Raw genomic sequence first — 16,037 nt, 5'->3', positions numbered from 1 at the left:
GAAATAGCAGACATATATGGCTTTGGCGTTGCTTTTTGGTATTTAGAAGACCGCTAAATGCCGCTGCGCATCACACGTGTATTATGGCTAGCAGTGAAGGGGTTAATTATGTAGCTTGTAGGGTTAATTTTAGCTATAGTGTAGAGATTAGCCTCCCACCTGACACATCATCCCCCCCTGATTCCTCCCAAACAGCTCTCTTACCTCCCCCACCCCACAATTGTCCCCACCATCTTAAGTACTGGCGGAAAGTCTGCCAGTACTAAAATAAAAGGCATCCTTTTTTTATTTTTTTTCCCCCTTTGCATATTTACATATGCTGCTGTGTAGGATCCCCCCTTAGCCCCCAACCTCCCTGCCCCCCCCAAACAGCTCTCTAACCTCCCCCTCTAAATTCTTGGCAGCCATCTTGGGTACTGGCAGCTGTCTGCCAGTACCCAGTTTACAATATATAGTATCTTTTTTATTTTATTTTTTTCTGTAGTGTAGCTGTAGTGTAGCCCAAGACCAACCCCCACCCCCTCCCAGATCCCTTAGATTACTTTTTTGGGGCATTTCTTCACCCCCCCTTCCTCCCATTTATACTTGATCATTTCTGTAGTGTAGCAGTTCCCACCCGCTCCCTCCCCGTGCACGCGGCCACCCGCCACCCCCCGTGCACGGGCGTGCGTCCGTGCGCGTGCCCGACTGTCCCGCCCCTGATCCCGCCCCCCCTCTGTGTCTCAGAACCCATCGATGGCCGCCCACCCACCTCCCACTGCAGCTCCCACCCACCAACGAATGCGGCCATCGATGTCCGGTGTAGAGAGGGCCACAGAGTGGCTCTCTCTGCACCGGAGGGGTACAAATTGTTATTGGAGGATGCCTCGATATCGAGGCATCCTGCAATAACCGGAGGACGTATGCCATACGTCCTTAGTCGTTAACTGTATTTTTTCTGAGGACGTATGGCGTACGTCCTCGGTCATTAAGGGGTTAATGAAATTCAATTGTGTATAAGGTTAACAAATAAGGTAATTTTTATTATCTTTGCATAGCATATTATAATAGAGTAAACGTGTATAGTTTTGTTTCATATCTGGTTTCCTACAAATATATTTCAATGTGTCTATAAATATTAACTAATAAAGAACTTAGGAATTTACATTAATTTTATTGTTTTGTATATTCATTTTATTGGGGTTTTATTTTAAAGAATAATTATTAAATATATTCGCTTAGATTTAGAGTTCTGCGTTAGCCGTTAAAATCATAGTTAAGGGGTCCTAACGCTGCTTTTGGCTGCCCGCTGGTATTTAGAGTCAGAAAGGAAAGGTCTAACGCTCACTTTCAAGCCGCGACTTTTCCATACCGCAGATCCCCTTACGCCAATTGCGTATCCTATCTTTTCAATGGGATCTTCCTAACGCCGGTATTTAGAGTCTTGGCTGAAGTGAGCGGTAGACCCTCTACCGACAAGACTCCTAACGCCCAGGGAAAGGCTGTAGTTAAGAGCTTTATGGGCTAACGCCGGTATATAAAGCTCTTAACTACAGTGCTCTAAAGTACACTAACACCCATAAACTACCTATGTACCCCTAAACCGAGGTCCCCCCACATCGCTGCCACTATAATAAATATTTTTAACCCCTAATCTGTCGACCGCACATCACCGCCACCTACATTATCCCTATGAACCCCTAATCTGCTGCCCCCAACATCGCCAACCCCTATATTATATTTATTAACCCCTAATCTGCCCCCCCCAATGTTGCCGCTACCTTACCTACACTTTTTAACCTCTAATCTGACGACCGGACCTCGCCGCCACTATAATAAATGTATTAACCCCTAAACCGCTGCGTTGGGAGCTTAACGCTGCTTTTTTGCAGGTGTTAGCCCAAACTGCCCCATTGTTTCCTATGGGGGAATCGTGCACAAGAGCTGATTACTTTGGGGCATGCCCCGCAAAAAGCCCTTTTAAGGGCTGGTAAAAGAGCTGATTACTTTTTAATTTAGAATAGGGTAGGGACCTTTATTATTTTGGGGGGCTTTTTTATTTTATTAGGGGGCTTAGAGTAGGTGTAATTAGCCTAATATTCTTGTAATCTTTTTTTTATTTTTTGTAATTTAGTGTTTTGTTTTTTTTGTAATTTAGTTTAGTTTTTTTAATTGTATGTAATTGTAGGTAATTTATTTAATTAATTTATTGATAGTGTAGTGTTAGGTTTAATTGTAACTTAGGTTATGATTTATTTTACAGGTAATTTTGTAATTATTTTAACTAGGTAGCTATTAAATAGTAAATAACTATTTAATAGCTATTGTACCTAGTTAAAATAAATACAAAGTTGCCTGTAAAATAAATATAAATCCTAAAATAGCTACAATTTAATTATTTGTTATATTGTAGCTATATTAGGGTTTATTTTACAGGTAAATATTTAGTTTTAAATAGGAATGCTTTAGTTAATAAGATTTAATTTATTTTGTTAAATTAAAATTATATTTAATTTAGGGGGGTGTTAGGGTTAGAGTTAGACTTAGCTTTAGGGGTTAATACATTTATTATAGTAGCGGCGAGTTCCGGTCGGCAGATTAGGGGTTAATACTTGAAGTTAGGTGGCGGTGATGTTAGGGAGGGCAGATTAGGGGTTAATACTATTTATTCTAGTGTTTGTGAGGCGGGAGATCGGCGGTTTAGGGGTTAATACATTTATTATAGTTGCGTCGAGGTCCGGTCGGCAGATTAGGGGTTAATAAGTGTAGGTAAGGTAGCGGCGATGTTGGGGGGGCAGATTAGGGGTTAATAAATATTATGTAGGTGTCGGCGGTGTTAGGGGCAGCAGATTAGGGGTTCATAGCTATAATGTAGGTTGCGGCGGTGTCCGGAGGGTCAGATTAAGGGTTAATTGTATAATGCAGGTGTCAGCGATAGCGGGGTTGGCAGATTAGGGGTTAATAAGTGTAAGGTTAGGGGTGTTTAGACTCGGGGTTCATGTTAGGGTGTTAAGTGCAGACTTAGAAAGTGTTTCCCCATAGGAAACAATGGGGCTGCGTTGGGAGCTTAACGCTGCTTTTTTGCAGGTGTTAGGTATTTTTTAAGCCCAAACTGCCCCATTGTTTCCTATGGGGGAATCGTGCACAAGCACGTTTTGGCAGCTTACCGCTACCATAGGAAACGCTGGTATTTAGGGTTGAAGTGGCGGTAAATTCGGGCTCAACGCACCCTTTTTGGAGCCTAACGCAGCCCTTCAGACAACTCTAAATACCAGCGTTGTTTGGAAGCAGCGGTAGGAAAAAAAGCTGCGTTAGCTATGCGGGTCTTTACCGACAAAACTCTAAATCTAGGCGATTGTGTTATAACCCGGCCATATACTGACATTTTTAAAAAAGAGTGCTGAATTCCCAGCCTTTATAGTGACTTTATTATATTTCACTCAATCTATCTTTCTCTACTGTTTGAAAAAAAATAAAAATTTATATATATATATATATATATATATATATATATATATATATATATAAATAACTGATCTGCCATATATAGCACAGACACAGTCCCTAACACGGTCAAATGCAGGAATATTGAGCTAATCAATAGTTGGTAGATCCATTAGCACTGGATGGTAAACGGAAGAATTAATCAAGGGGGCATATTGTACAGAAGAGTACATGCACAGAATAGTATATCAAAAAAGCAAATTGGATTTAAAAAAAAGCCAAATTTTGATTTTACAAAAAGCCAAATTTGATTAAAAAATAAACAATTAACCTATTGTATTAAAACAGGGGTGGAAAAAGGCACACACAACACAACTCAAGGGCTCGCTATGTATACCCCAAATGCACAAAAAATACACAAAAGATATATATAAGATATAGTATGCGGTCATATCCAAATGTCCAATGGCTAAATACACAATGTAAGGCAACCTCCGTTATATGACACACCAAATATGTTACAGGTATTCACATAGACAAACCCAATAGATTGCAGGTATACACATAGACAAAGAATTCAATGTCCAATACCCACGTATGGGTCTTAAGGATGAAACCAGGTAATAAATGTCCACAATATCCAAAAGCCATGGAGAACATCAGAAAGTCAAGAAATAAGTCAAATAATAAGTAAACAACAATCGTTTCCGTGGACTAGCCACAGAGAGTAAACACAGTGTTTACAGGGAACAAAAAGGTGGTACCTGTGTCTTCTGATGTCACAAGAAGCAATGCCAGTCGATACTCATGTTAAGGCCATGTGGGTGGACTGTGTTCAATTTATAAATCCATTCAGCCTCTCTACGGAGTAGTAGCTTGTCACGGTCCCCCCCCCCCGCGGTTTAGCGGAGGGATGTGGTCAATCAGCTTGAACCTAAGTATTTAGTTTTAAATAGGAATGCTTTAGTTAATAAGATTTAATTTATTTTGTTAAATTAAAATTATATTTAATTTAGGGAGGTGTTAGGGTTAGGGTTAGACTTAGCTTTAGGGGTTAATACATTTATTATAGTAGCGGTGAGTTCCGGTCGGCAGATTAGGGGTTAATACTTGAAGTTAGGTGGCGGTGATGTTAGGGAGGGCAGATTAGGGGTTAATACTATTTATTCTAGTGTTTGTGAGGCGGGAGATCGGCGGTTTAGGGGTTAATACATTTATTATAGTTGCGGCGAGGTCCGGTCGGCAGATTAGGGGTAATAAGTGTAGGTAAGGTAGCGGCGATGTTGGGGGGGGCAGATTAGGGGTTAATAAATATTATGTAGGTGTTGGCGGTGTTAGGGGCAGCAGATTAGGGGTTCATAGCTATAATGTAGGTTGCGGCGGTGTCCGGAGGGTCAGATTAGGGGTTAATTGTATAATGCAGGTGTCAGCGATAGCGGGGTTGGCAGATTAGGGGTTAATAAGTGTAAGGTTAGGGGTGTTTAGACTCGGGGTTCATGTTAGGGTGTTAAGTGCAGACTTAGAAAGTGTTTCCCCATAGGAAACAATGGGGCTGCGTTGGGAGCTTAACGCTGCTTTTTTGCAGGTGTTAAGTATTTTTTAAGCCCAAACTGCCCCATTGTTTCCTATGGGGGAATCGTGCACAAGCACGTTTTGGCAGCTTACCGCTACCGTAGGAAACGCTGGTATTTAGGGTTGAAGTGGCGGTAAATTCGGGCTCAACGCACCCTTTTTGGAGCCTAACGTAGCCCTTCAGACAACTCTAAATACCAGCGTTGTTTGGAAGCAGCGGTAGGAAAAAAAGCTGCGTTAGCTATGCGGGTCTTTACCGACAAAACTCTAAATCTAGGCGATTGTGTTATAACCCGGCCATATACTGACATTTTTAAAAAAGAGTGCTGAATTCCCAGCCTTTATAGTGACTTTATTATATTTCACTCAATCTATCTTTCTCTACTGTTTGAAGAAAAAAAAATTATATATATATATATCTGATCTGCCATATATAGCACAGACACAGTCCCTAACACGGTCAAATGCAGGAATATTGAACTAATCAATAGTTGGTAGATCCATTAGCACTGGATGGTAAACGGAAGAATTAATCAAGGGGGCATATTGTACAGAAGAGTACATGCACAGAATAGTATATCAAAAAAGCAAATTGGATTTAAAAAAAAGCCAAATTTTGATTTTACAAAAAGCCAAATTTGATTAAAAAATAAACAATTAACCTATTGTATTAAAACAGGGGTGGAAAAAGGCACACACAACACAACTCAAGGGCTCGCTATGTATACCCCAAATGCACAAAAAATACACAAAAGATATATATAAGATATAGTATGCGGTCATATCCAAATGTCCAATTGCTAAATACACAATGTAAGGCAACCTCCGTTATATGACACACCAAATATGTTACAGGTATTCACATAGACAAACCCAATAGATTGCAGGTATACACATAGACAAAGAATTCAATGTCCAATACCCACGTATGGGTCTTAAGGATGAAACCAGGTAATAAATGTCCACAATATCCAAAAGCCATGGAGAACATCAGAAAGTCAAGAAATAAGTCAAATAATAAGTAAACAACAATCGTTTCCGTGGACTAGCCACAGAGAGTAAACACAGTGTTTACAGGGAACAAAAAGGTGGTACCTGTGTCTTCTGATGTCACAAGAAGCAATGCCAGTCGATACTCATGTTAAGGCCATGTGGGTGGACTGTGTTCAATTTATAAATCCATTCAGCCTCTCTACGGAGTAGTAGCTTGTCACGGTCCCCCCCCGCGGTTAAGCGGAGGGATGTGGTCAATTAGCTTGAACCTAAGATCAGATACCGTGTGGCCCATCTCCAAAAAGTGCCTGGCCACGGGTTGGTCACTCTTCCCCTTATCGATGGCTGCTCGTATGGCACTTCTGTGATTCACCATCCTCTTTTTTATGTCATCAGAAGTTTTTCCAATGTAGAATAAACCACAATTGCAGTTCAGCATGTATATCACATATTGTGTGTTACACGTAAGGTAATGTTTAATTTTAAACAACTCATTCGTGTGAGGATGTCGGAATTGACTGCCTTGGAGCATTGAATTGCACGTCACACAACTGGGGCACTTAAATGATCCTTTTTTAGTGGGTCGGGTTTTTTTACTGTAGCTGTTAATGGGGTCTGTTTTCATCAGTATGTCTTTTAAATTCCTCCCTATCTTGTAACCAATTCTTGGAGGGCCATACCCAGTGTCCTTGTGTCTGGGGAGTAAGTAGTGATGAAATTCATATATTTATATATATATATATATATATATATATATATATATATATATATATATATATATATATATATATATATATATATAATCATATATACATATATTTATATAAATAAATATATATATATATATATATATATATATATATATACACAGTTTTATTGTTGATTTGTCTGGAAAAGAACTATTTTAAATTTGAGGACTGTTACTATCTTCAGGTAGCTGGCACAGCCATGGGGTCGAATGTGGCACCCACTTACGCAAATATTTACATGTCATGGTATGAACAGGAGCTCATGAAGCCTTTTGAACATCCACAGGTGACTTTTTACACCCGCTACATCGATGATGTTCTCCTTATTTGGAGAGGTGACGAAATGTCTTTGCGTGAGTGGGTGTCACATTTGAACCTCATGGCCAGCCCTATTCGTTTTAAGCTTGAATTCAGTACAGACAATGTCAATTTTCTGGACCTCAATTTGTTCAAGGTGAATGACGCTGGCAGATGGCGTTTTGGTACTAAATTGTACTCTAAGCCCACTGATCGCAATTCTTTGCTGCACGCCAGTAGTTTTCACCCGGGACACCAGAAAAAGGGTATTCTCACCTCCCAACTCACTAGGGCGATGAGAAACAACAGTGAGACACACTCACAAGTTATCCAAGTAAAAGAAATGGGCATTAAACTGCACAAAAGGGGTTATCCCATGACAGACATCTGCGAAATACAGAATAAACTGCTATGCACTGACACTTTACGAGACACCAGGGCTCCTAAAAAGGGTGAGCCTGAACAACTGAATTTAATCACTACGTACACACCAGGCTGTGAACGTTTATCTAATGCAGCACGCCGCCACTGGCCAGTGGTGGGCACGGATCCCACGTTACCCTTTCAGAAGATGACCGCTCCAAGGGTGGTCTACCGCAGAGCAAGGAACCTGAGGGACATCCTGGTTAAAGCTGATCCTGTGAATCACTATAAAAAGGAAACATGGCTCAAGTCATCCAAGAGAGGTTGCTTCCCCTGTGGGAGTTGTACAACATGTAACAGTATGTGCAAAGGGGACACTTTCCAACACCCTCACAAAAACCAACGGTTTAAAATAAACCATCGTCTCAGTTGTACCAGCACCTTTGTGATCTATATGCTATCTTGTCCATGTTCACTTATCTATATAGGAAAAACAATAACTTCCTTCCGCGACAGGATGGCAAATCATCGCCACGCCATTCGTGAAGCCCTGAAAGATGGTGACTCGGATCAACCGGTGGCACGCCATTGTGCAAAATTCAAACACCCGGTGTCAAGCATTAGATCAATGTTGATTGATCTCATCCCACCAAACCCAAGAGGTGGTGACAGAGGAAAAAAACTACTCCAATGTGAGAGCAGGTGGATACATAAATTGGGAACTATGACCCCAAAGGGACTTAATACCACCTTGGATTTTAGCCCTTTTTATTAATGCTCATGCTACGGACCATATAAGTGCTTGTTTCTGTGGATGTTTCACTGTTTGGTTACTACCATACTCCTATTGGCTTGATGTGATATAAATTTAGTAAGTGTATTGATTTCTTGGTGCATATTCTGTACCATTATGGTCTTTATCTAATAATCATATGACTATGAATCTTTTTTGTATATATATTTTTTGTCATATTTTTCTGGTCCATTTTAACCTTGCTCATACGGTTGTGACATATCTTTCACTTTTTTTCTACTACACAGCAGACTCAAGTTTAGTGACCTTGTATCCATATTGTGTTTGTTGTGAGGTGGGAAAATATGATAAGATTGCACACCCTTACTGCCTCCGCCATAGCCACTTACTTTGGGACATCCAGAGCGATTCTTGCTTGATCAATTGGATTGTTTATGTTGGTTGCCTATAGCAACTGCTGCGCTTCAAGAAACTTTGTTATTCTGAACATGCACAGAGTATTCCCTGGTGTTCCCCTGGTACCTGGCTTATTCGTCGACGTAACGCCTTGGACGTTGTCATGACAACGCCGTGCTATGCGTCATGACGCTAGGCACGGCTATCGTGTCAGCGTGACGTAGCGTTCAGCTGTTTGAACGAACAGGCATTAGGATTGGCGGCAAAGGCTAAGTGGGGTTATTTTCTATCTTCTATTTAAGGGGGTTGTTTTAACTGTATGTCAACTGATCTGGGGTGTTTGGGTGCACTCTGTCCTTGTACTTTTTGTTGTATAACATTGACAAAGGCACAATGCAGTGCCGAAACGTTTGTTGTCTTTTAAACTGATGTAATAAATTCTAGTTTTACTGCAAAGACCAGTGGGCTGCCTGCTTCTTGGAGAGCATTGGTTTGATATTAGCAGAGCACCGTGGCATTATCCAAGTATGATTGTGCAATCCTATCTATGACTTTGTATATATATATATATATATATATATATATATAGTCGAGTTTAACAGTTAACCAGAACTCTGAAGTTGCGTTATCCCGACGCAAGTTAAATTAAATTCTGCTCAAGGGTAGGCGTTTACTTTCAACTTGTAATATGCACGCTACTTCTGACATTTGCAAAGAGCCTCAATAAGCCCCTTTTCGCTCATGCGCAACAGTTAGCACGCCACTCGTAATCTAGCCCTAAATGTCTTTTTAGATATCTATAAATGTATGAGTTTTTGAATATTTTACAATATGCACATGCCACTGCCATCTTCTTGCTATTGTGTATACTCACTATGTGTTGCCTCAGCCCACCAACATTAAATATATAAATAAGAAAAAGTACAAATTAGAAATGTCAACCAGTATCTAAAGTCCAAAAGTCATTCATTTATGATGTATATGTCAGGAAAACAAACACTTTTCATATTGGTAAACCACGTTTATTCAGTATTACCAGTCTGTCTTTACAGTACAGTCATTTGATTTAGGTATGTCGTTATTTCTATGGCTTCTATTTTTTCTAGTGCATATCATTGTCTTAAAAATATGTTTCTGACTCATCTTATATCCACTTGCAATAGATTAGTATGTGGTCCTAAAAATTCCCATAAGTTTTTTAAAAAAAAATGGTTATTACAGTTTATAGCCAATGTGAATTTTTAAAATAAGATATGTGATATGCAACATATATTATACTTAGTGTAATATCTCTTCTCAAACATCATCTAAAGCCTATGAATGGTAGGTATTTTCTTTAACTGTAGCTGTGCTATTTAAAAAAACAAAACTTTATTTAAAAAAGAAATGGAAATGTATCAATAAAAGCAGACAGTGATGGATACAGAAAAGCCAGACAGTGACTCATAAATATGCAATACACCAACAAGTAACCTGCCAATACAGCCAAATGGACAATAAAGCAAACATACCGTACATCACAAACCTAAAAAGAAAAATAAATGAAGGCATGTTACATTTTTTTAATGGAAAGTGACTCTCAGGTAAATTTTAGGGCTTTCTCTAGGAAGAGTCAAACAAGGAAAATGGGTGCTAGCAAATCTCAGTGACAGTTTACCTTAGCAACATGATAAAAAATTGAAAAAACTATGATTAATAAAGTGTAAATAATAATTTTGAAAAGAGAGAGGTTGGCCACAGATGCCCAGAACCTGCCAAAGTGCCCTCTCGTCATGTTCACCACATTTTTATGAAAACTGAAATTATTCTAGCTTTAGTCACTGAATAATTAGGATTTTATACTGACAAAAAGCAAATATTTTGTTTAGTTCTCTTTGCTAAGTAGACTTTGCTGTAAAAGGTCATAATTATTTAGAAATACAATCAACCAATCAAACATAGGAATATAAAAATGTACAGGAAACCATGGAGGTTATTTATGAAAAATAGAAAATAAATGACTGGGGAAACAACATGATAAAAGAAGAAAATGTTTTTTATATTCATAAAATAAATAAAAAGGGTAAAGGGAAAGTCAACACCAGAATTGTTGTTGTTTAAAAAAGATAAATAATCGCTTTATTACCCATTCTCCAGTTTTGCATAACCACCACAGTTATAATAATACATGTTTACCTTTGTAATTACCTTGTATCTATGCCTCTGCAAACTGCCCCTTTATTTCAGTTCTTTTGACAGACTTGCATTTTAGCCAATAAGTGCTGACTCCTAGGTAACTTCCCGTGCATGAGCTCAATGTTATCTATATGACACACATGAACTAAAGCCCTCTAGTGGTGAAAAACTGTTAAAATGCATTCAGATTAGAGGCGGCCTTCAAGGTCTGAGAAATTAGCATATGAGCCTACCAAGGTTTAGCTTTCAACTAAGAATACCAACAGAACAAAGGAAAATTAATTATATAATTAAATTGGAAAGTTGTTTAAAATGTCATGCCCTATTTGATTTATGAAAGTTTATTGTGGACTTGACTGTCCCTTTAAATGCATGAATATAGTTAATAAAGAATTGGTTGAACAATTGGTATTTACGAGCATTTAGAGAAATTAACCGCCTTCATATTTTGCATTTTTAGTGGTTCATGACAGAAAGAAAAGTCATGAATATTATTTATAGTTAAAAAAAAAGAAGTAATAAATAAATAAATGAAATATATAAAAGTTAATTTGTAAAATGAAATATTAGGCTCAAATAAGATAGCAGTACTTGACAAAAGTTTTTTTTTTCATTTTGAAAAAATGGGCATGGATGTTTTATTTCGTTAACAAAGTGATCACAATCTTAATGAGTGAAACACAGCTGACATTGGTAACTCACAGGAAAAAAATCTCTATTTATTCATATCAGCACCCGAAATGGTCAATCATAAATGTTGATTTACATTCACTGTATCTCTCATACTCAAAAAATAATTTAAACTGTTCAACAGACAATCAAATCCAACATGGCAGATTTGCATGCTTTTTACAGGCCATCACATCCCTATAGTCTTCACAGCCAATTACAAATTTTACTCAAAGTACTAATATGCAAGATTGTTGAATACTATAAAATGATATGCACAGCCACCATTTTAGAACCTCCTTGATGCAGAGAGGAAACATAGAATCATATAAATTAATGGTAGACTGTTGCTGATCTTCTGTTTGTATTATGACTATTCTTTTGCATACCATATCATTGAAGAGTGTGTTGGGCTAGCATGCCTAATATAATTTCTCAGTCACTGGGTCCCTTCCTGAATGGACATTTGCAACTTTTATTACACTGTTATTGGAAGTTTATTCCGAGAATCCAACTCCCTTTCTGTAAAAAAAAATGCTTCTTCACATTTCTCCTGAACCTACTACCCTCTAACTTAAGATTGTGACCCCTTGTTTTGGTATTCCTTCTCTGTGGAAAATGTTTTCAGCTTTCTCTTTTTTAAATACCTTCATATATTTAAAGTTTCTACCATGTCCCATCTTTCCCTTCTCTCCTCTGAAGTATACATATTTAGATCATAGAGTCTTTCTTTGTACATTTTACATTTTAGACCATTTACCATTTTTGTAGACCTCCTTTGGACAGTGCAATTGATCTAGGCCCCTTTTGGTATATTTCATGCCACAGTGTCGATGCCAAATGCGATCATATTAAAAAAAAATCCTTAACTTTTCATAAACTTTGAGTTTCTCATTGAAATTATTTACACACAACTACTGCAGTCATAAAACAAATGGCTGTAAAAGCTTGTGCATGGCTTTGCCATTGTTTTTGCCAATTGGAAGGCCGCTAATTGCAGCTGCGCACCTCACTTCTGAAATTGCCAGGAGTGAAGGAGTTAATCAGGTAGTTTGTAAGGTTCATTTTTAGCTGTAGTGTAGAGATTACCCTCCCAGCTGACACCTCCCACCTCTTTTTATCCCTAACTGATCCCTCCCAAACAGCTTTCTTCCCTCCCTCAACCCCCCACCCAACACTGGTCACCACCATTTTAGGTACTGGCAGACAGCATTTTTAGGGCATTTTTTTATTGTATCATAAACCCTCCCACCTCTCTGATCCCTTCTAAACAGCTCTCTAAACCTCACAACTCCTAATGGTCACCACTATCTTATGTACTGGTAGTTGTCTGCCAGTACCCAGTTAACACATTTTTATTTATTTATTTTTAATTATTTTATTAATACAAAAATGTTGCTATAGTGTAGCAGCCCTCCTTCACCCCCCACCTCCCTTGTCCAAGTAATCATTTTGTAGGGTCCCCTCTCTCATCCCCTTGCCGTAGACTATTGGATTCCTCACTCCCTCTTAGTAAAAATGTTTTGCAGCGTAGCGATTCCTCCCACCCCTCTCCATCAATGGGCTGCCAACCACCCACGGCACCTCCGCACACAATAGCAGCGATCTGGCTGCAGTCTCGGCTATCTAAGCTGACAGCCAGAACAGTAGCATGAGGCAGAAGATTGGATGTAGGTACTACGTCAACAGGGTACGCTAGGCAAAGTACCCTGTGATTTAGTACCTACGTTTATATGGCTTAAGGGGTTAAACATGGCTCCACAACAAAAGTTTGTTCAGCAGCTACATCTCTATGCATCTGCCAAAGGTCATCCCCATTTATAATCTCTCTAACAGTTCTAAATCCAGTTACAAGTTAATTAGTATATTGTGAGATATATTAGTATAAACCTGCTCCCTCAAACAGGGATCTGTGTACTTTGCAATGCAATGTTTTGCAAGATTTTGTAGCATATGTGCGTTGGCAGGCTGTGTAAGAGATTACTATTGAAAAATAAAATTTGACACACACATCATTCTGCAATCGCTTACCTTTGCCTGTTTCCTGTCACGCAGATACTGTCATTCCTATTTGGCAACAAAGCAGAAGCAGAGAAGATAAATCCCAAATTCCACAGCAGTCACCTTATTTTATCGCATGAGATTCTGACGATTCCCAGCTTGCAGACTTCCAGAAACATCAAACATAAGTATGTATGTGTGAATGACACCAACTTTCTTTGACAAATTTATGATTAATGAAGATATGCCATCCTTTCTTATCAGCCCATATGTACACAGCCTATAAAACAATCTTTATGTTCTCTGCCTGCTAACCCTCCACATACTAAGATCCCAGATTACGGGGAGTGCTATTACAACATTGTAGTAGAAATCCCACTGTTGATGCATTGATAATATGTATGAATAACATGCCTGTAGAACAGCAAAACCAGGCAAAGATATTTAAAATACATATAGCTAGGGGTTTACATGCTATACAATGTGAATTAGCTTAATTAAAGGACCAGTAAATAGAGTAGATTTGCATAATCATCAAATGCATACAAAAAAAGAAAATGCAATAGCATTTAGGGGTCGATTTATCATAGTGTGAACAGACATGATCCTCTGTAGTGGATTATATCCGCCGCACATCGATAATTGCCGACAGCATACGCTGTCCACATTTATCATTGCACAAGTGTTTCTCATTAAATGCTTGTGGAATGTCCTCCTTTGCACATTCGCGGCCAATCGGCCGCTAGCAAGGGGTGTCAATCAACCCAATCGTATCCGAGCGGGCTGATTGCTGTCTGCCACCTCAGAGGTGTCTTATGACTGCTGCTTCTTAACTCTTGTTTATGAAGAGCCTGAAGGCTCGTGCGGAAACATATGCATACGGAACTTGATAAATCGGCCACATAGTATGAACTTTAAATGTGTAGTAGATTTTTTTTGGACAAATTTTAAAGTTATGTCTATTTCCACTCCTCCTGTATCATGTGATAGCCTTCAGCCAGTCACAAATTCATATACGTATATTCTGTGAATTCTTGCACATGCTCAGTAGGAACCGGTGACTCAAAAAGTGTAAATATTAAAATACTGTGCACATTTTGTTAATGGAAGTAAATTGGAAAATTGTTTAAAATTGCATACTCTATATAAATCATAAAAGTTTAATTTTGACCTGAGTATCCCTTAAAAAAATGATTTTAATGTAAAAATAGAATATGTGCCTCTATCAACAGAAGGATCAGCAACTTTTGTTTACAGTATCATTTACAAACAGGGAGTACTCACATGCACAATTCCCAGATCATGGCCACTCCTAGACCCCTCTGCAGAAGAGGGCAACTAATATCTTAGGGTGGATGAAAAACAAAACAAAATATTATATATACATAAGCAACATTAATGTTTTGGGGCATTTTATTTTTATGACTTTCTGTTGCTATATATTTTTTACATTATAGTTTTAGTTTTGGCATAAAATAGCACTGTATGTTATGTACTTAATTCAATATTAAAGTATACTTTGTTTTGTTATTTTTAAAAGGCAAATAAATGCAATATTTAGAGTGTTGGTAAAATACCTATTTGTGTTTATTTGAATATATATGTTATATAATGTTAAATTATTATATTTAATAAATATTTTCTTTGTAAATACATTTTTTTTTTTTTTAAACAATGTCATATTTATATTGTATTGGTTAAACACCTATTTGCATTTCTTTAAATACGTTTGTTAAATTATCTCCAATAATTATTTTCTTTGCAAATACATATTTTTTTTTATTATTTTTAAAAGGCAAAACATGCCATGTTTACAGTATATTGTGTTGGTAAATTGCCTATTTGTATTTGTTTGAATATATATGTTAAATTATGTACAATAAATATATAATTATTTTTTTGGGGGGAAATAAAAAAATTTTTTGTTTGAATAACCTGCTTGTTGCTTTATCAGAGATCATCTAAAAGTGTACACATCACGCATACTGTAGTTATATTAACTGCATTGGGATGTGTATAAGCATCTGACATATTAATTTAAAGGGACAGTTAACATTATGTTAAATATTTTCCTTTCATAAAATTGGTGAGAGTCCACAAGTTATTACTCCTGAGAATTTTACTCCTGGCCACTAGGAAGAGGCAAAGATTCACAAAACTCCAAGAGCACTTAAACATTCCCACCTCACTAAAAAGCCAGCCTTTTTTCAAACAGTCTTGGATCTGGAATTTATGGGTGTCATGGTTCCAGGAAGGATGTTAAAACAAGGCCAAGGTTTCTATTGCAAACTTTGTATTGTTCCCCAAGAAGGAGGGAACTTACAGTCCTATTCTAGATTTAAAGGGGTAGATTTAACTAAGCTTGAGCGGACATAATTTGCTGTAACAAATCATGTCCACTTGACTTCGCTAAATGCTGATAGCATGTGCTGTCGTCATTTAACATTGCACAAGCATTTCTGGTGAAATGCTTGTGCAATGCTGCTTACTGGCAGCCAGGGGCCATCAATCATCCCAATCGGATCGGGATGTTTCAGCCTGCCACCTAAAAGGACTATTCTTCCTCTTGTTCAAGGGCAGTTTATGTCTAAAATAGATTTGAAGATGTTTTTCTTTTTTTCCCTTACAAAGTCTAAAAATCAAAT

Source organism: Bombina bombina, chromosome 1 (assembly GCF_027579735.1).
Source record: "Bombina bombina isolate aBomBom1 chromosome 1, aBomBom1.pri, whole genome shotgun sequence".
NCBI lineage: Eukaryota > Metazoa > Chordata > Amphibia > Anura > Bombinatoridae > Bombina > Bombina bombina.
This window is presented reverse-complemented; position numbering follows the sequence as displayed.